Source organism: Phoca vitulina, unplaced genomic scaffold, assembly GCF_004348235.1.
Source record: "Phoca vitulina isolate PV1807 unplaced genomic scaffold, GSC_HSeal_1.0 scaffold2, whole genome shotgun sequence".
Classification (NCBI taxonomy): Eukaryota; Metazoa; Chordata; class Mammalia; order Carnivora; family Phocidae; genus Phoca; species Phoca vitulina.
The window spans coordinates 9,984,845-10,002,237 of NW_022589705.1; positions in this window are offsets into that span (position 1 = coordinate 9,984,845).

Consider the following 17,393-nt stretch of genomic DNA (forward strand, 5'->3'; position numbering starts at 1 on the left):
AACACCTGTGAGACAAGTTCTACCCAGATAGGGATTAGAGGGACTCTGTTGCTTTTATCTGACGATTGTCCCTTCTGCTTCAGTTTCTGACTAATTTCTCTTCTGACTGACACTTTCTTTGTATGTGTGTTAATTCATTTCCCACCAAGTCTTTTCGGTCTTGTTGGCATTCTCTCCCTTTAAGATTATCTTCATGTCTCTGCTCTGATCCATCATATATTGGCCATGTAGTTTGAGCATTACCTGTTTGCCATGTTTGGGAATTAGAGGAGGGGCACTGTATCAGTTAGATATGGTAACATCACAGACAACCCTCAAACTCAGGCTTGAAACCACGATCATTTATGATTTCTCATGCATCTTTGGGTCAGCTAATCTTGGTCAGGTCTGTTCCTATATCTAGGGGGTCTCCTGGGAATCATCTGCTCTAAGTTGGGCTTGGCTGAGGCAGCTCTGGTCTTCATGGCTCTCACTCCCCTCAGCTAGCAGAGGCATGTTCATCTCAAGACACTGGAGCTGCAAGAAACCAAGAAGAAACCCCTAAGAATCCTAAGGCACACTGTCGCATCTACTTCCTTCTATTCTTCCTTTTCCAAGAAGACACATAGCTGAATCCAAAGTCAAGGGATAGGAGGAACTACAAAGTCACATGACAAAGGGTATGAATATAGACAAGAGTATAGAATGACGCCAATGACACAATCTACCATAAGCCCCTTGTTCCTGTCCCCATGTATCTCTTAAGGGAATGACCACACTAGCATTGTTGGGATACTTTTTTAGTTTGAAAGTACTTTAATGCATATTGTCTCATTTGTCTCACAGCAACTTCAAATTAGGACTTGACATGGACTTCCCTACTTCACAAATGAGGAAACTGAAACTCTGAAGGATTTCAGTAAATTGAGATCAAGGGGCTTGATTCGAATTCATCTGACTCCAGATGAATGCTCTTCCCCTACTACTGCTCTGCTTCCTCCCAACCCGGCAGGGCCTTGATGCAGAATCAGGTGTCCCCTGTGCCTCTTGGACCCTGTGATTGACCCTCATGTTCCTGTGCCAGATCCCAGACCCCAGATTCTGAGTCAGCAGCCCCTGGCTGACTCCTTGAAGTCCTTGTCTAGTACCTCCCCACACAGCTCCCTCCTGCCCCACCAGCACACACACAGCCTGGTGTGGAGAGAGCAGCGTGTTCCCTGCCCCGATCTACCATTCTGGGGGATAACCTGGGCTGCTGGGCTCTCTGCCCCACCCCTCTTGTTGCTGCTCTTTCTAAGAGTAGCCAGGGCTGAAGGTGCCTTGGCCTATGTACCACAGACTGCATGACCCAGAGAGGCTGGAAGTGCTGAGACTGTCCTCAAAGCAGAGAATTTCAGGTTGCACTTTCAGGAGCTTCCTTCTAGACCATTCTATAGCTGCATGGATATAATTCAAACTCAAGGAGCAGAGTTTTCAGGTGACAGAGACTTGTGCCTGTCCTGGGGTCCCACCAACTCTGGTCCTTCCCCGAAACCCATTTTCATTTATTCAGCAAGAATTGCTTAGAAGCTTATTGTTTGCCAAATAGCATGCTAGTTGGAGATAATGTAAAGATGAATCAGATATTGTCCTTGGACATAGGAAGAGGGGACATAATTACAACATGACCAAGTGCTAAATTCAGGAATAGACCTGGTTCCATAGGAGCACAGGGGAAGGAGGGCCTGAGTGACCATGTATGACCAGGAGAAAGCTCTGAAAAGAAGGTGATGCCATGGCCAAGTCTCAAATGACCCAAGAGTTTGCCAAGTGCACGAGGTCCCAGGGAATGGGGCCAGGGAATCATCCCAGGTGAAGGGGACTGGGCAGAGTCTGGGGGCATGTCATCCTGGCAGCGTTGAAGGTCCTACACAGAAAGGTTGGGAAGCAAAATGAGGTGGGACTGGTCTTCTATGCTGGGTTGGGTTTGACTGCAAGTGACAAAAACAAGTGACTTAAGCAAGATAAAATATTATTTTTCTCTAGCATAAAGGCCAGATTTGTGATCCAGAGCTGGACTGGATTCTACTGTCAGGGAGCCAGTCTCCTTCTATCTTGTTGCATCCCTGTGCATGGACTTGACCTCAGGATCAAGAAAGGACACCTTATTCCAGCTGGCAGAGATTTAAAAATAAAGAAGAGAGCAGAGAGTGTGTGAATGCCAACTCATAAAACAAGATGTCCAGCAAGCTGCCAGGTAACACCTCACTTACTCCCGCCTCAGTCACTTGACAACACCCAGTGATGAGGGCAGTTGGAAAATGTGGTCTTTGTTCTTGCAACCTCCCACCTCATCAAAAATGATGGGCTTAAGCAAGAAGGGAGAACCAATATTCAGGGACAACCAGCCACGTACACCATGAAAGGAGTTTCAATTTTGCACCATAGCAGATGGTGAGTCATTGAAGAATTTTGAGGAGGGGAGTGACAGATGTGATTTGCATACTGGAACAATCACTCAGGTTGCTGTGTGGAGAAAAGACTGCAGGAAAAGGCAGAAGAACCTGTACAAAAGTCCCTTCGAAGCACCCGTGGCCAGCAGAAGAAGGGAAGGTGGGGCAGAGACGAAAGATATAGAGAATGGGGCCTGGGAGGGAGTCAAGAATGACCCCAAGTCTCTAACTTTACGTCAATAGCGATGCTCAATAACAATTTGTTAAGTAGTTAAATAAAAACATAAGTGAAGAGTGTTTATGAGGGATTAAATAGCTTAACATTTGCAAAGTGCTTAGAACAGCGTGGAACACACAGTAAGCACTCAGAAAGTGGATGTTAAACCTCTGGTCTCAGAGAAGGCCCTAGGTTAACAGTCTTTCCTACCCAGCAGGACCATCTTCTATTTAGCGGGCTCCCCACTCCCCCACTCCCCTCCTCCACACTCCAGTTTGAGTGAGGAATCAGTCAGCACCCTGGCCCTGATCAGATGGGCTGCTGCCTGTGCTGGATCACCAAACAAAGGTAAAGAGAGTGACCCAAATGGATCCAAGATCCATTTGGGTCTTCAGCCCACTCACAGGGGGCTGGACCCACCCAGAATGGCCAAACCATTCTAATTTTAAACGAATGGAGTGGGAAATACCAAGCCAAGGGAGTTGTTTCCTGAGCCAAGGGGTGGGCAGGTGGGTGCAGGGTTGGCATCACTGGCTCACAGAATGGGGGAGGGGGGGACTTCTTACCCCAGCCAAGTCAACCATATTTAGAAGAAGAATGTTGAGAAATGACTCAACTAATTGAGAACATGGTAGTTGTCTTCGTTATGCTCTTCAATTTTTCTATTGTGAGTATGTATTGCTTTTTAAATAAAATTTTAAGCACACACACACACATCCCAGCCCTAAATGCTGGCCAACTGTAGCTCTGATGGAAGGTGGGACCCCTAGCCAAAAGGATGCGGAGGCTCCCTTCATCCTATTGGTCAGCCCCGGGCCCTGCCCCGCCCCGCGCTCCAAGACGGTTAATTTCATCAAACATTTTTCAGGTGCCTTCTGTGTGCCAGGAGCTGAGGATGCAGAGATGACTAAGCCTTGGCCCACAGCCTGGAGGCGCTCACACGGACAGACCTATTAGGACGGGCCTGCTCTGGCGGTAGGAATCTGGCTGGAGCTGCATGTTCGCACTCCTTTGGCAGATGGAGATGGAGGGAGTCTGGGCCAGAAGGCAGCGCCTACGGGGACAGAGCTGAAAAGGGAGCTCAGATTTTGTATTACCACCCCCACCTCCTGGGGGAAGCCAAATTAGAGATAAACAGAGTCTTGGCCCTGCCCTGGGGACAGAGACCCAAAATGCCGGGTCTGTGTAAAGCACCGTCCCCTCTCCACCTGAGATTTGAGGGTGAGGGGGCTGCACTTGGCCACCAACCTTGCTCACAGCTTCAGTGTTAGAAGAAGGATCTGTGAAGGATGGCACTGAGGGCTGTCTTACAAGACTCCGTGGGCATTTTTTAGTAGTGCCCCCCCAGGACACTGATGAACATGTAGCCCCCACAGTCACACCTCCGCATCTTAGCGCTTCCTCGGAGCTGGGCCTCCGCCCTCCCCACCCTGTCACTCTTGAAAGGTTGCCAGTTGGTCAGTGGGTTGCTTCGCGAGGGTCAGGGAGGGAAGCGAGGCCTGCTGAGGGGACTGAGCTCCCATCTGCCTTCATCACACAAGAAACTGAGCCACTCAGAACCTGATCCAATGTGTTTTTTTCCAACCCAGTTTGATTAAAGTCAGTATCACCTGAAACCCGAGACTCCTGTAGGTCCACAAGGACTCGCAGGTGGCCCTCTCCACCGGCGCACTCTCCCTTCCTGCAGCCCCTTGGAATCAACCTCAAAAGGCAGGAGGCGCCATTACCAGGGGGGCCAGGAGCCAGGCCCTCGCTGAGCCAGACCAAAACGCCACTCTGGAAAGTCTCAGGGCATCAATATTTCATGCCTCTGGAGCTGTCTTTGTTTTTATGCAAATTGCTCAGAAGGCTGGCAGCTTCATCCATCACTGGGCTGTTCCCTCCTTGCAACCTCGCCTGCTGCCAGGGCCCCGCAGGCTGGCCTTGGCTGCAGCCTATCCTCTCACTGAGGCTGCACGGTGGCCAAAGCCCCGACCTGAGTGCTGGGGGACCCAGAGGAAGCCAGAGGCCAGGTCGCTGCACTGGGGCCTCGAGGATGCAAGGACCTCACGATGAGACAGAGGCAGCTCTGCTCCTCACTTCAGTACAATGTCACGTCGCTTTTATTTTAACCCTCAAAGAACCTGGGAAGAAGGCATAATTTTACCTTATGATCACCCTCGGTTTGCAGATGGAAAACTGAGGCCCGCGGAGGGTAAAGGAATCGCCCAAGGTCCCCCAGCAGGTTGAGCAGCCGAGTCATCCAGCCACACGTCTAATCCGATGCCACCGTGAGCCCTGGTCTGGAGGCTCGCCCTTCCTGTGCCAGCCTCTGGTGATCTGCACGGCGCCCAGCGTTTATAGCCTCCCTCCCCACAGCTAGGCCACCAGATCTACTAGCCGCCTCCACCAGGAACCTGGCCAGTGGCCCCTTCCTCCAGGATGGGGTTCTGCCTTGCTCTGCCAATCCTTGGCCCTCCGGATCGGGAACAAAAGATGCCTCCATGCTGACCCTTGCCTAGCAGCTGCACCTATGTCAGGACCCCACGGGGGTCTCTGGGCCCTGCTCTGCGGTGAGGCCTTGCTGCCTCTGCCCAGCCTCCAACACCGACTCTTCGGCTGCAGCTTTGGCTTCTTCAACACGACATTCTTCCTGAAACTACTGCCAGACTACCCCACCCCAGTCGCTGGGTTTAGTCCCACCAGCCTGCCCCAGTCTGCCCCTTCTGCCCAAGTGTCTCTGACCATGCTGGGACAAGGCGCCAGTCACGGCTCTCAGTCCTGCCTGGACCATCCCACGCTTCCCGGTTCCAGACAGTCACGGTAATTTGAATGACACGCAGTGCAGGACCCTCCAAGCACCCAGCCCTAGATCCCCCAGGAGGGGGCGTGCCAGGGGGAGGCAGGGGGCAGAACCCGGAGGGATTGGTCAGGTCACTCTGATGTCACTGAGTGGAGCCAGCTCAGCCAAAGGGAAAGTCAGGAGACCTATGAGTAAGTCCCTGGGGGACCTTGGGCCAGTCACAGCCCCTCAGCCTCTGTATAATTCAGGTTAGGATCAGTGATTTCCAAGTCCCTTTCCGAGTCTCTACATCTATGAGCCAGGGGTCACTATTCCTAATCACTCTCTTCCCCTTTTTACCCCTCCCCTGGAACAGGGTCAGAGTGAGCCAATAAATAGTTACAGTCAGGGTTGTGGTGGGCCGGTGGGCCAATGACCCTTGCATGAGGCCAGAAGTGCCATGCAGAGTCCGGACGTCCCTCTACAGCAGTGGAGGGGCTCCCTGCATTGACAAAAGCCTGGAGCAGACCACTCCTGAAACCTCCTAATTCCAGAATTCTGAGTCTCATGTTCTGCACCTCATCGAAGAGATAGGAGCAAAGTCCTGTGGGCCTTGTCCTATGGCTGCATTATTTCATGTGGCCCCTGCATCTCAACAGGCTAGCAAGGTAAACAGCCAACTCCCCTCTGCAGGTGAGGAACTGAGACTCAGAAAGATCACATGCCCCGAGGCCACACCCCTAGAATTTGAGCCTGGCCTGATTCCAAAGCAGCTCCCCACTATACACTGTAGCATTGAAGGGGCCCTGACATCCTGCAGGCAGGACATTCCTGAGTTTGGAGTTTGCCAGGTAAACGAGGCTTTCACACACACCTGTGCCTTCCCTTACACAGGCTATTTTTACACACGCCTGGAATGCCCCCTTTTCCATATCCCTTCTGCTCCATGAACCAAACCTCTTTTCTGCTTTGGGACATCCCATTTATCCTACAAGACTCAGTTCAGGCTGCTCCTAAGAGACAAGATCTTCCCCTCCTCCTCCCTTTGCTAATCTCCCTCCTCCATCCTAACCTAAGTGTTCCCTCCTCTGTGATCTGGTTGCAAATGCTTCCATTATTTTCTCAGGCCACAGGCTCAGAGCTGGGGGCTGTGCGTGCAATACTCATCCCATCCTGTGGGGCATTCTGTAAGGTGGCTCTTGAGATTTCCATGGACCTACACCTTTTTGCTTTTTGCCCCCCACCCCCACTACCTCTCTGTCTCCACCATTGAGCACAGTACCCAGCATGCCTTACGTGTGCACCAATCACATGCTCATGTGAGGAGAACCAGCTCGCACCGCGGATGTCTTCAGGTGGTGAGGGACGGGGCAGGTCCGCGCTACAGAAATGTGAGCCTGAGCCATTCAGACCGGATGGTAATTTGTTCCCTGACCTGCAGAAAGCAGCTCCTATTCACTTCCACCCTTGACTCACACTGCCCCTGCCTCCAGGCCACCTCTCCCCACCAAGTCCAGTCCCAGTGTAGACAGTTGGGGTTATGGGGACTCCCCCGAGGTGAGCACAGCTCTGCTCATCCTTTGTCCCAGAAACTGGAGTGCAGGAGTTTAGGTCAGAAGGGTGAGCCCAGGCCGAAGTCTGAGAGGCCCCGGGACCTGATAGGGGAGTTCGTTTTTCATGGTTCAGTGTCCTGTTGGTCAGATGGAAGCCCCAGGCCTCAGGCCCTGCTCCCGGCTGCTGCTGGTAATAGAGCCAGAGGTCAGAGTGGAGAGCAAGGAGATCAGGTTCTTGGGCAAGGACCAAATTGGACTGTGTCACTTGCCTGCATGTGGGGGAGAAGGGGGCCAAGGGACATATCCAGGAGGGGTGACCAGGGCGACCAGGCAGGTCAGACCTCAACTGGGCAGTACTGGAAAGTACTCACCTGAGCCAGTGGGTGTCAGACTGTGTTGTGAGGATCTGAAGAGGCCCCAAGGAACAGGGAATTAAGGGCCCAGCAGGTAGGGCTCAGGATCCCCTCTACCCCCACCTCAAGGAGAATAGCTTCCCTCTATCTGTTTTACATATTGAACCTTCATGCAAAATTTCCTTTGAAGAAAGAAAGGGTTGGAGTAATATGATGAAGAGGAGGGGTGGGGGAGATCCCACTATGGATTGTCAATGCCTTGGGTCTGGGACCTCAGCTCCTTCCTCCTCCCTGTCACCCAGCCTCGGGTTCCGCAGGAGGAAGCCACCAGTAGGTGCCCCAGTGGGTGAGCGGTGCACACCATCACTCTGCGGCCTTTGTGGCGCCCTGTCTTCCTCACACTCCAGTGTTCAGATGATCACTCTCCTGGACCTTCACACTACCACACTGAAAGGTCCTCTCTGCGTGCCTTCTCCCCTTCGCTGCCTCCCCAGCGAGCCCTCACTGACTTCCTTGGGCACGGGGAGTCCTACATAGAGCCCATGCCCACCTGCCGCCCCACACGTTGCACACACTTTTAACACACAGGTCAAGCCTACACGCCTGGGTTCACATTTCAGCTCCACCATCTCAGGAACTACATGACCTTAGCGAGCAAACCTCCCCATGACTCAGTTTCCCCAAACTTGAGATACTAATAGTACCGACTGCTATTGCCAGGGGGATGGAATGAGATACGATAGCTAAAGCAGCAGGCCCTGTACCTGGCACAGAGCAGATGCTCCATAGATGGTAGCTGCTGTGAATGTTCTCGTTGTTCCGTGAGTTCTTGTAACCAGTTCCAAGCTCTGTTTCCTGCACCTTGTGTCCACCGTGACTTTTGCACATGCAGCTCAAATATATTTGAACTTCTCAGTGGACTCTTTTGACAAGAATGATAAGAATGACAGGTTGCTGTGCCAATGAGAGTAGAGAAGACAAGCAATGTCAGGAAGAGAAAAGAAATGAGAAAGGCGAATTTTTTATGGTTTTATAGCCATCAGGAGTGTCTTGTTTTTTCTACCCTTAGAAAGCCCTGCTTCTCGCCCAGCTATTCTTTAGCCATGACGCCCATCGCCCCATCTTGCCTACGGGCTGCCGAGCAGCAGGGTGGGGTGAAGGGGCGCAGTCTTCTCTGAAGAGCACCCTAGGCACACATCGCCTGGCAGACAGCAGGATGTGGGGCTGCAGGGGTGGGAGAGACCATCCTGGACTCACACAGAGCTGGGCCCTACCATGTGCAGACCCCCCTCCTTCTCAGGACCCCTTCCACTCCTCTGCTCTGCAGATTACCCCCCTCATGCTTCAGGTCTCAGCCCAGAGGAATCGGACCTTCGAGCTAGGTAGGTCCCCCACGGCCCCAGAGCTTGTCTGCAAAGTGGCACTCATTTACTGGTGGTGAACTTGCCTCTGGCATCTTGTTGGGCTGCCCTCTGGACATGAGCACCTTGAAAGGTGTTCACGTTTGTCCCCTCAGTAACCCAAGCACCCAGCACAGTTCCTGTGCCCAGTAACTGGTTGTTGGCTAAATGGACTATGTAACCAATTGGTAAGTCACTGGAGGTGCTGAGAAGCCAGGGGGCCTCCATCTCCATGTCTCTGAGACTGACTCTGGTTTCTGGACGCCACTTCTCAGACCCCCCAGGGTAAGGAGGGCCAAGCCCCAGCCAGGCTGAGCCCCACTACCCAGATGGAAGGGAGCACCCCAGTATCCCAGGCCAGCAGTTCCTGAGCAGACTCAGGGCTGGCTGGTAAAAAGGAAGGGGATACTTGGCACCAAATGGAACTGTGTGCAAAGTGTGGCAAGAGGTCTGGCTCCAAGAGGCAGGGAGAGTTTGCTCTCTGCACTTAGGCATGGCCCAGTGCCAATACCAGTGCCCACCACCCACCCAACTGCCCCGGCATCCAGAGCCCCGTGTTAGCATCTCTCCCAGGCCCACATACCCTCTTGGTGCCCAGGATGCTGGACCAGGCCTCTTCTCTGGCCACAGCTGTGCCCCAGGACGGCAGCCCAGAGGTCAGAGCTGATGACTAGCTGCTCAGCCCTGGTAGTGACATTGTAAAGAACCATCTCCTCCTGGCTCAAGGAAAACAGTGTTTAGCTGTGGTCACTTACAAAGCATCTCCCCTCCCCCCCAACCTCTTCTGTTTGTCCTCAGGGTACCTGTCCTTGTCCACCTGCTTTCTCTTTGAGAAAACAAAAATACCCTTTCCCAGAAGCCAGGAGCATCCTGGAGAGATTCCGAAAGATTCAGCCAATCTGGGGACCATTCCACCCCTACAGAAACAAAAGCATAAGTTCATACAAAGACTAGGGCGTGAATGTTCATAACAGCTTTATTTGTAATAGCCCCAAACTGGAAACAACTCAAACGTCCATCAACAAATGAAGGGATGAACAATTTGTATGATAGTTGCACCATGGAATACTACACAGCAGTACAAAGGCAATGAGCTATTGATAAATGCAACAACACGGATGCATCTTAAAATGATTCTGCCCAGTGAAAAGAGCCTGACAGGAAAAGAGTACATACTGTATGATTCCATTTGTGTGATTCTATTTATATAACACTAGAAAGTACCAACTAATCCACAGTGACAGAAAACAGATCTTTAGTCCCCCGTGAACGGGGATGAGAAGAAGGAAAGAGAAATTACAAAAGAAATGAAAGAAACTTTTGGGATGAGAGAGATGTTCACTAACTGGAATGTTTGTGATGGTTTCATGGGTATATACTTATGTCAGGAAGTATCGGATGGTACACTTGTAATATGTGCAGTTTGTTGTATACCAATTACCTAAATAAAGCTTTTTTTTATTTTTTAAAGATGTATTTATTTGCGAGAGCGAGAGAGCACCCACGTGTGAGCGTGAGTTGGGGGAGAGGCAGAGGGAGAGAATGTTCAAGCAGACTCCATGCTGACCAGGGAGCCCGGCACAGGGCTCGATCCCACGACCCATGAGATCACAACCTGAGCCGAACCAAGAATCGGACACTCAACTGACCCAGCCACCCAGGCGCCCCTAAATAAAGCTATTCTTAGAAAACAGGGAGGAGATGGCACATTGCAAGGTTATGTCATGGGCACAGCCTCAGCAGTACCACTGGACCCCGCTCTCTGTCCTGGCCCCTAGCTCGGCCCCGGGACACATGAGGGCACAACAAAGGCTGGTGTCCTTAAACTGAATAAGTGACTCATCTGGCCCGGGAGAACCGTCTCCTCCTGGTCCTGGCTTAGTCACTTGTGCTAAGATATTTACAACACTCACAGCTTTAGGATGATGACTCTGATCCATATTAACTACCTAAGCAGAACCGTGAGCAGAGCTGATCTCAGCCCACTCCGCCCCTCCCTCTGTCGCCTGCTCCCAGGCCTCCAGCGGGCTTGCTCCTCAGGGGCTGCTCAGACCTCCAGTACTGGTCTGTGAGAGAAGGAGGTGACCGGGAGCAGTCCTGGGCACAGCCTGCTGCCCTCTGGGTGGCAGGATAAATGCCAGGCCTCCTGGGTCCCTTGCCCTCTGGGATCCTAGTCTCTTACCCACTCCTCACCCGACAAGGATAACCGAAGGGGAAGCAACAAGGAAGGGAAAGGCTGAGGGAGCAGGGAGGACATTGCCAACAGGGAACAGACAGGGCATCCTTTATTGATGGGCTCATTAGCTATTGATGAGAACAGCCTTTGTGTGGGCCCTGCTGCCTGTCCCAGGGAGCTGAGCCGTGGTGGGGCCAGGGCATTCCTGGTGGACCACAAACACTTGCTGAGCCAGAACTCAGATCCTGACTCAAGGAACTGGTAGGTCACCAGGCTCTGTGGGACACCCACTCCCCTCCAAGACGGAGACCCACAAAGCACTAGGCTGCTCTGTACATAGGAAAATGAGCCAGCCCCCCATGAAGAACAGCAGAAGTTCTATGATGCCAAGATCTCCCAAAATACCCACGAGCAGAGCCTCTCTGGGAGTAAGGGCACTGTGTGCATCCACGGATCCCTGAAAGCAAAAGCCACTGTTTCCGTAGGCAATTTCACCATGCCGGGCGTTGGTTGATCTATGTGCTTCATATGTATTAATACAGTTAAATCTTACAGCAACACTGTGAAGGATGTACTATTATTCTCATCCCTGTCTATAGATGAGGAAATGGAGGCTCGGGGAGGTTAGGTCATTTGCCCAAGGTCACACAGCTCAGGGCTGAGCCTGGGTTTGGACCCGTGTGCAAAGCCATTGTGCGGTGTTCCCCCAGAGGGATGAAGGGGTGTGCTCCAGGTGAGCGGCTAGTAAATGTAAAACCCAACACCAAGTCTTTTAACACCAACTCAGCCTCATTCCACGTCTGTGCCTCACCTTCTTGCTGCTACCCAAATGAAGCCCCCTGGGATGGCGAGGGCAGGGAGCTGACTGGTTCCCTCTCCCCTGCCATGGCCCTATTGGGGTGAAGGGTCCTCTCTTCTCCAGGCTAGAGCTCTCCCAGTGAAGGGATTTGGTGGAGTCAGAGAGAGCACCCTTCCCCAGTTAGTAGGGTCAAAGCTCTTGCAGCCCCCAGATCCCCAGCTGTTCCCCTACCCTGGCCCTTCTCACAGGTCTATGGGGGGAAACCTCACGTAAGAACCTGTCCTAAGAACCTCGATGCCAGGGGTCACTGAGGAGCCCAGCAAAATCATGCCTGCCTTGATCAGCCATTTATGGGCAAGGTATCCTACAAGCTGGGGGTAGCAATGGGGAGATACAAGCCCACCGCTGTCACCCTCTGTGCCTACATGTCATCAGTGGCTTTTCAGAAATGTCCCCCGCCAGCAACTAATTCAGCCTCTGGGTCAGTATCTGATCTGTGCACTGTCAGCCATGGGGGTGGAGGGTCACCACTTCCAAGTTCACTTTGCCCAGGATGCTGCTGGCGCCCTGCACCTTCCCCCTGCCCACTGACCCTGGCCAGATCCTTTCACTCAAGCTTCCTCCAGGCACAGACACTGCAAGGGCGATCCTGTTTCACAGAAGGATAGGATTTCTACCTCCCGGGCATCAATCAGGCAGGCTCCTTCCTGCCAGTCCTCCTGTCTGCCCTGAGACCAGCAGATGCCCTCAGCCATGGAGAGCTGACCTAGCCTGAGCGCATAAGTCTCCCACAGGCCGACCAAGAAGCATCTTCTCCATTGCTCCTGCTGGTGAGTTCTTGGCCATATTTCCCCCTCTTGCCCACACTTCAGTCTCTGCAACTGAATCTTAACTGCCATCCATATCAAAGGGCCCCAAACATCTTTCTCCTAGAGTTCCAGAAGCATTCTGGGGAAATTCAATTGCATTCATGGCAACCAGCATGAGCTCCCCAAGTTGGCTTGTTTCCCAGCATGCTCTTAGGGAGACACATTATTCTTATGGTCTGCATCCCTAGCTCAGTTTGTTTGGAGCCTTCCAAGAACACCAATTTCAATCCCTCACTTAAGCTTAGGCCTTCTCTCTGTACCAGAAGAAGGCCTAGCTGTCCCCAGATTTCCACCCACTATGTCCATTTCTGCTCCAGAAATTCCAGAGCCTTCCTGAGGCTTAAGGAGGCCCCAGAGCCCCACTGCTCAGTGCCCCCACTTTGGCCAGAAGAATAGACAATGGCCTCTGTGGTATTTTGTCAGGCACACAGGCAGCTTGCCCGGCCCATCCCAGCCCACAGAGGCAGATGCCTGCCATTCCACCATAAGTGCTTTGTGTCATTAGCTCGTGCCTTTGTGTACCAATCAATGAATTATTCAACAAATATTTACCGAGTTTATTCTGTGTGCAAGGCAACATACTAGGTACTGGAATGATACAAGGACATGACTTCTTCCCCCAAATCTCTCTGTAAGCACTATTATTATCCCTGCTTTACAAATCAGGGAATTGAGGCACAGAGAGGCTAAACAACTTGCCCAAAGACACACAGCTTAATACATCCTAGAACGTGGCTAGGGAGTGGTACTTGGGGGGGGGTGATCCCAAGAAAATAACACAAGAGTGGGGATATTTGCAAAAGGAAGAGGCTGACATTTGGCATTTTGCTGTTCAGTGTCAACACTCAGCCACAAGACCTGCTCCGGGCGCTCTGGGCAGGGAAAGGAAGACAAGGCAGAAGGTGAGGCGGCTGGCAGTCAGATGGAATGGGGCTACACTGCTCCTCCCCTCCTGTTCCCCGAAGGGTTCCACATGTGTCCCCAGACCCCTGAATTGGCTGTGGAGCCTAGATGAACCCGGGGTCCCACCATAGCATGGGAGAGAAAGAGGCACAGATGGGATGCATGCCCGGCAGGGCGGAGTGGGGAGCTTTAGAGGTGGGGATCCCCTGGAGCCCTGATACAGGGGTGACTGGACCCACCTGGCTGTGAAGAGGAGCACCCCGGTAACCACATGGAGTGGGGGGTAGACAGGAAGAGCAGGGGAAGCCGCCATCCAGGCAAGAGGTGTCGCCTGAGCGGGCTGGCATCACGGGAGGAGGGAAGCATGGGAGGAGGAAAGTGGGGCCCCGTGGCTGCAGATCCCCAGGATTTGGAAACTATTGGGGTGTGAAGACTGGGGAGAAGGAGACCTCTACCTGAACAGGGAACCAGACCAGGGCACACACTCAGGGAAGGAGAAGGCAGTGTGAGCTCAGACAATCAAAGGAAGGCCCCGGTTATGCCCTCAAAACCAGGCCACGGCAAGGCAGCTAATCCCAGGCCAGCCAGGCCCAGGCTCCTAAACACCACAAAACCAGCCTCTACGTGGCACCCACCAGGTGTTCGGTGCTGTTCTAAGTGTTTGACAACCACTCACTCCAGTAATCGTCTTGACAGCCCTATGATATAGGTAGCCTCCCCATTTTACAGATGAAGAAACTGAGGCCCAGAGAGTAAATGACTAGTTTAATGGCTAGTTGGTCAGTTACAGATCCAGGCCTGCTGTGCTTGTAACTACGGTGCTACACGGCCTCTCGGGAAGATGAGGTGAGGGTGCGGGGAGGGGACCAGGTAGGTTTGGGTGCACTCATCAATGATGAGTTGTGGCATGCTATTGAGACAATCCGGGAAGCTTAGGGAGTGCGGCCCTCGCCATGAGTGAGGCTGCCTAGTAGCATAAGCCTCGAGCCAGACAAAGGAGGCTTGAGTTCCTGCACTGCCACTCACTACCCTTACCTCTCTAGGCCTCAGGATCCCCATCTGTAAAAGGGAGACACTAATAGAGTTCTGCCCATCTCCTAGGTCTGTTGTGAGGGTCAAATGAAAACATACTTCAGGAGTGGTGGAGCTGTACGAAGGTGAAGTGCCGCACAAGATCTGGGGGGCGGGGTCAACCTAAAGGCTCTCCATCAGGTGCATAGCTCTGGCCCAGGCCTGGGAGTCTCCATCTCTTGGGTCCTCACAAGCACTCTGACACCTAGTTATCTCCCACGTGCTACACGCACATTCATTCAACACAAGTCCCTGCCACGAAGGGCATAGGGGTGGGCAGGCGGGGCAAAGGATCTGTTGTCCACTTTAATGGATAATGGAACTAAAACTTAGGAAGCTGACATGACTCTCTTAAAGGTACATAGCTGGTGAGAGATAAAGGCACACTTGAACCAGGTCTGCTGACCCCACATATCCTGCTCCTTCCAGCTGAACAAATGGCAATCGGTGGCTGAGGGCAAGGATGCTGGAGGTAGAGAGATAAATAGAAATGCTCCCTATTTTGCAATTCTATCTAAAACCATCCATTCCTATACTCCTGGGAATGCCTAAAAACAAAGCCTGCCTTCTGGGGGGAGAGCAGAAGAAGTTGTACCAGCATGTTACACTTATCGGGCCCTCCCCACTCACACCCCGCGGTTGAACTGGCCCAGAGGGATGCTCTGTGGCGCCTCCTTCCAAGCCCCTCGACAAACAGTAGAGTGAGGGGAGGAACAGGGACCTATCTGAGGACAGGGCGGGGTGTGAGTGTGTGGAGAGTGTCTGGCCTCAGTCTCGGCTCTCTACAGTCTTACTTCCAGGCTGCTCACCTCCCCCAGGACCTGCCTACCCCCAGAACTCTGGACAGAGCCAGCCCAAAGCCACGATGCGCTTTCCACTTCCCAAGCCCAAAGGGTATTTCAGTGGCAGACTCCAACAGAAGCAGCATCACAGAAAGTGCGGGAACTGGCAAAAGCAGCCCCCAGCAGCACCATGCATAGGCAGAACATTCAGAAAGGCTCCCAGGCCCAAGACTTCTGTGCCATCTCTTCCTGGTTCCGGGGAACTGCACTTGTTACCATCAGAGACAGATGCATCCTTCACTCCAGGGCAAACAGGAAGGCAACCTGGGGCCTCGATGGGGCAGAAAATCAAGAGGTCCAGGAGTCTTGCCTCCCAGCTGAGCTCCAGAGTAAAAGCATGTCCCCCCATGTTGGGGCGGGGGGCTGTTCCAGTCTCCATGGTTAATAACAGTTAAATTGTAAGCCCTTATATTCCTGCTGGAATGAATTATCCTGTGATCATTCCTTTCAGCATTGTTGCTGCTCAGGTTTTCAATGAAAGAGCTCCTGCCCATATCATTCTGCCTCGTTAGGAAGACAGCTCTGTGTATGAGCAGTCCCCGCAGGGAGAGAGACTGCCCACGCTGTGCCCACCCCACTCTCACAAGGAAGAGCGCCATGTGACCAGCTTCCAGAGCCCCCTCCAGCCCTCCTTGTCTTCCTTCAATTGCTCCAAGTAACAGAACCTCCTCCTGTTCCCAGAGGCAGACAGACTATATGGGAGAGGGATGTCAGGGCACACGTGGAACAGAAACGTCTGTGGATGTAGGTGGTTTCTAGGGCTGCAAGTTTGTGCACGGAGGCCCGCTCATGTGTGTCTGCATATTTGCGCATGAGCCCATGTCTATCCATGTGTTTGGGTGCCTGGGTAATTTTATGTGTAGCAAGTATGTGTCTGTGACCGGCTGTGTAGCTGTGTGTATCCGAGTGTGTGTGTGTGTGTGTGTGTGTGTGTGTGTTCCTGGCTGAATGAGCATAGGCCACACATGGCAGCAGGTGTGCTAATGTGGGGCTATCGGAGAGAGGGATGTATGTTGGTTTTGGACCTAGAAAACCTGAGTTTGAGTCACAGCTTCATAACTTTGTGGCCAGAGGACCTTTGGCCAGTCACACACTTTCTAGACCTCGGGTCCCCCATTTGTTAAAAAAGCCCCTCCCTGCCTTAGGGGCCACTGTGAGGCTGAAATCCTGTGTGGAAACACTTGGCTAGGAGAGGTGACTGGAGTGGACAGGAGGAAGAAGCTCCACCCCAAGCAAGGAGGCTGAGAGTTCGGGCCATATGAGTCACGCGCAGCCTCGCCCTCCCTGACCAGCACGCTTGCCCCAGCAGGCTGGGTCACTGCCCCAGTAGAAGTACGACATACAGATTGTACCAGTGCCAGAAGAGGGAAAGGAAAAATGGCCACCAACCCCCATCCCTGACCCCGGGGATACTAGCCACCAGCACCTGCCAACCACCTAATACATGCTGCAGGCTTCCAATATGGCGGCACTTCCTCACCACGAACTTAGGAGGCGGGTACACGTAAGGCCACTTGTCCCAGTCACACAGAAAGGAAGTGACCGAGCCAGGGTTGAGAGCTCACCCGTCTGTCTCAGGGCCCGAGCTCTTCACTAGGATGGAGAGCCTGCCTCCGGCTCACTGGGGGGCTGACTCCCTGTGGACTCCAACCCCTAGCCTGCTGACTGCCTTCACTTTCCCCAGTTCAGGTGTCCTGGCAGGACACTGCTCCTGGCTTCAAGCTCTACCCGTCTGATGCCTCCAAGGCTGCCATGTCTACCCCCTACCTTCTACTCAGGAAGGCTGGGAGGGCTGGGTGCTGGGATACCTCCCCACAGGAATAGGAGGCCTCAGGTGGCAGCTGAGCCAGCATGTCCTGCCTGAGACTCCATCTTACTATTTCCAGTTGGAGAAACTGACGCTTTTGAAGGGTAGGGCAGCAACATCCTTACCACTGATGAGGCGGAGAGGAACAGAATCAAACTCCTTGGGGGTGGTGGGGGGAACCGGACTGAGGCTAGGCCCATGGTTCAGGATAAGTGGATGTCATGGGGCACA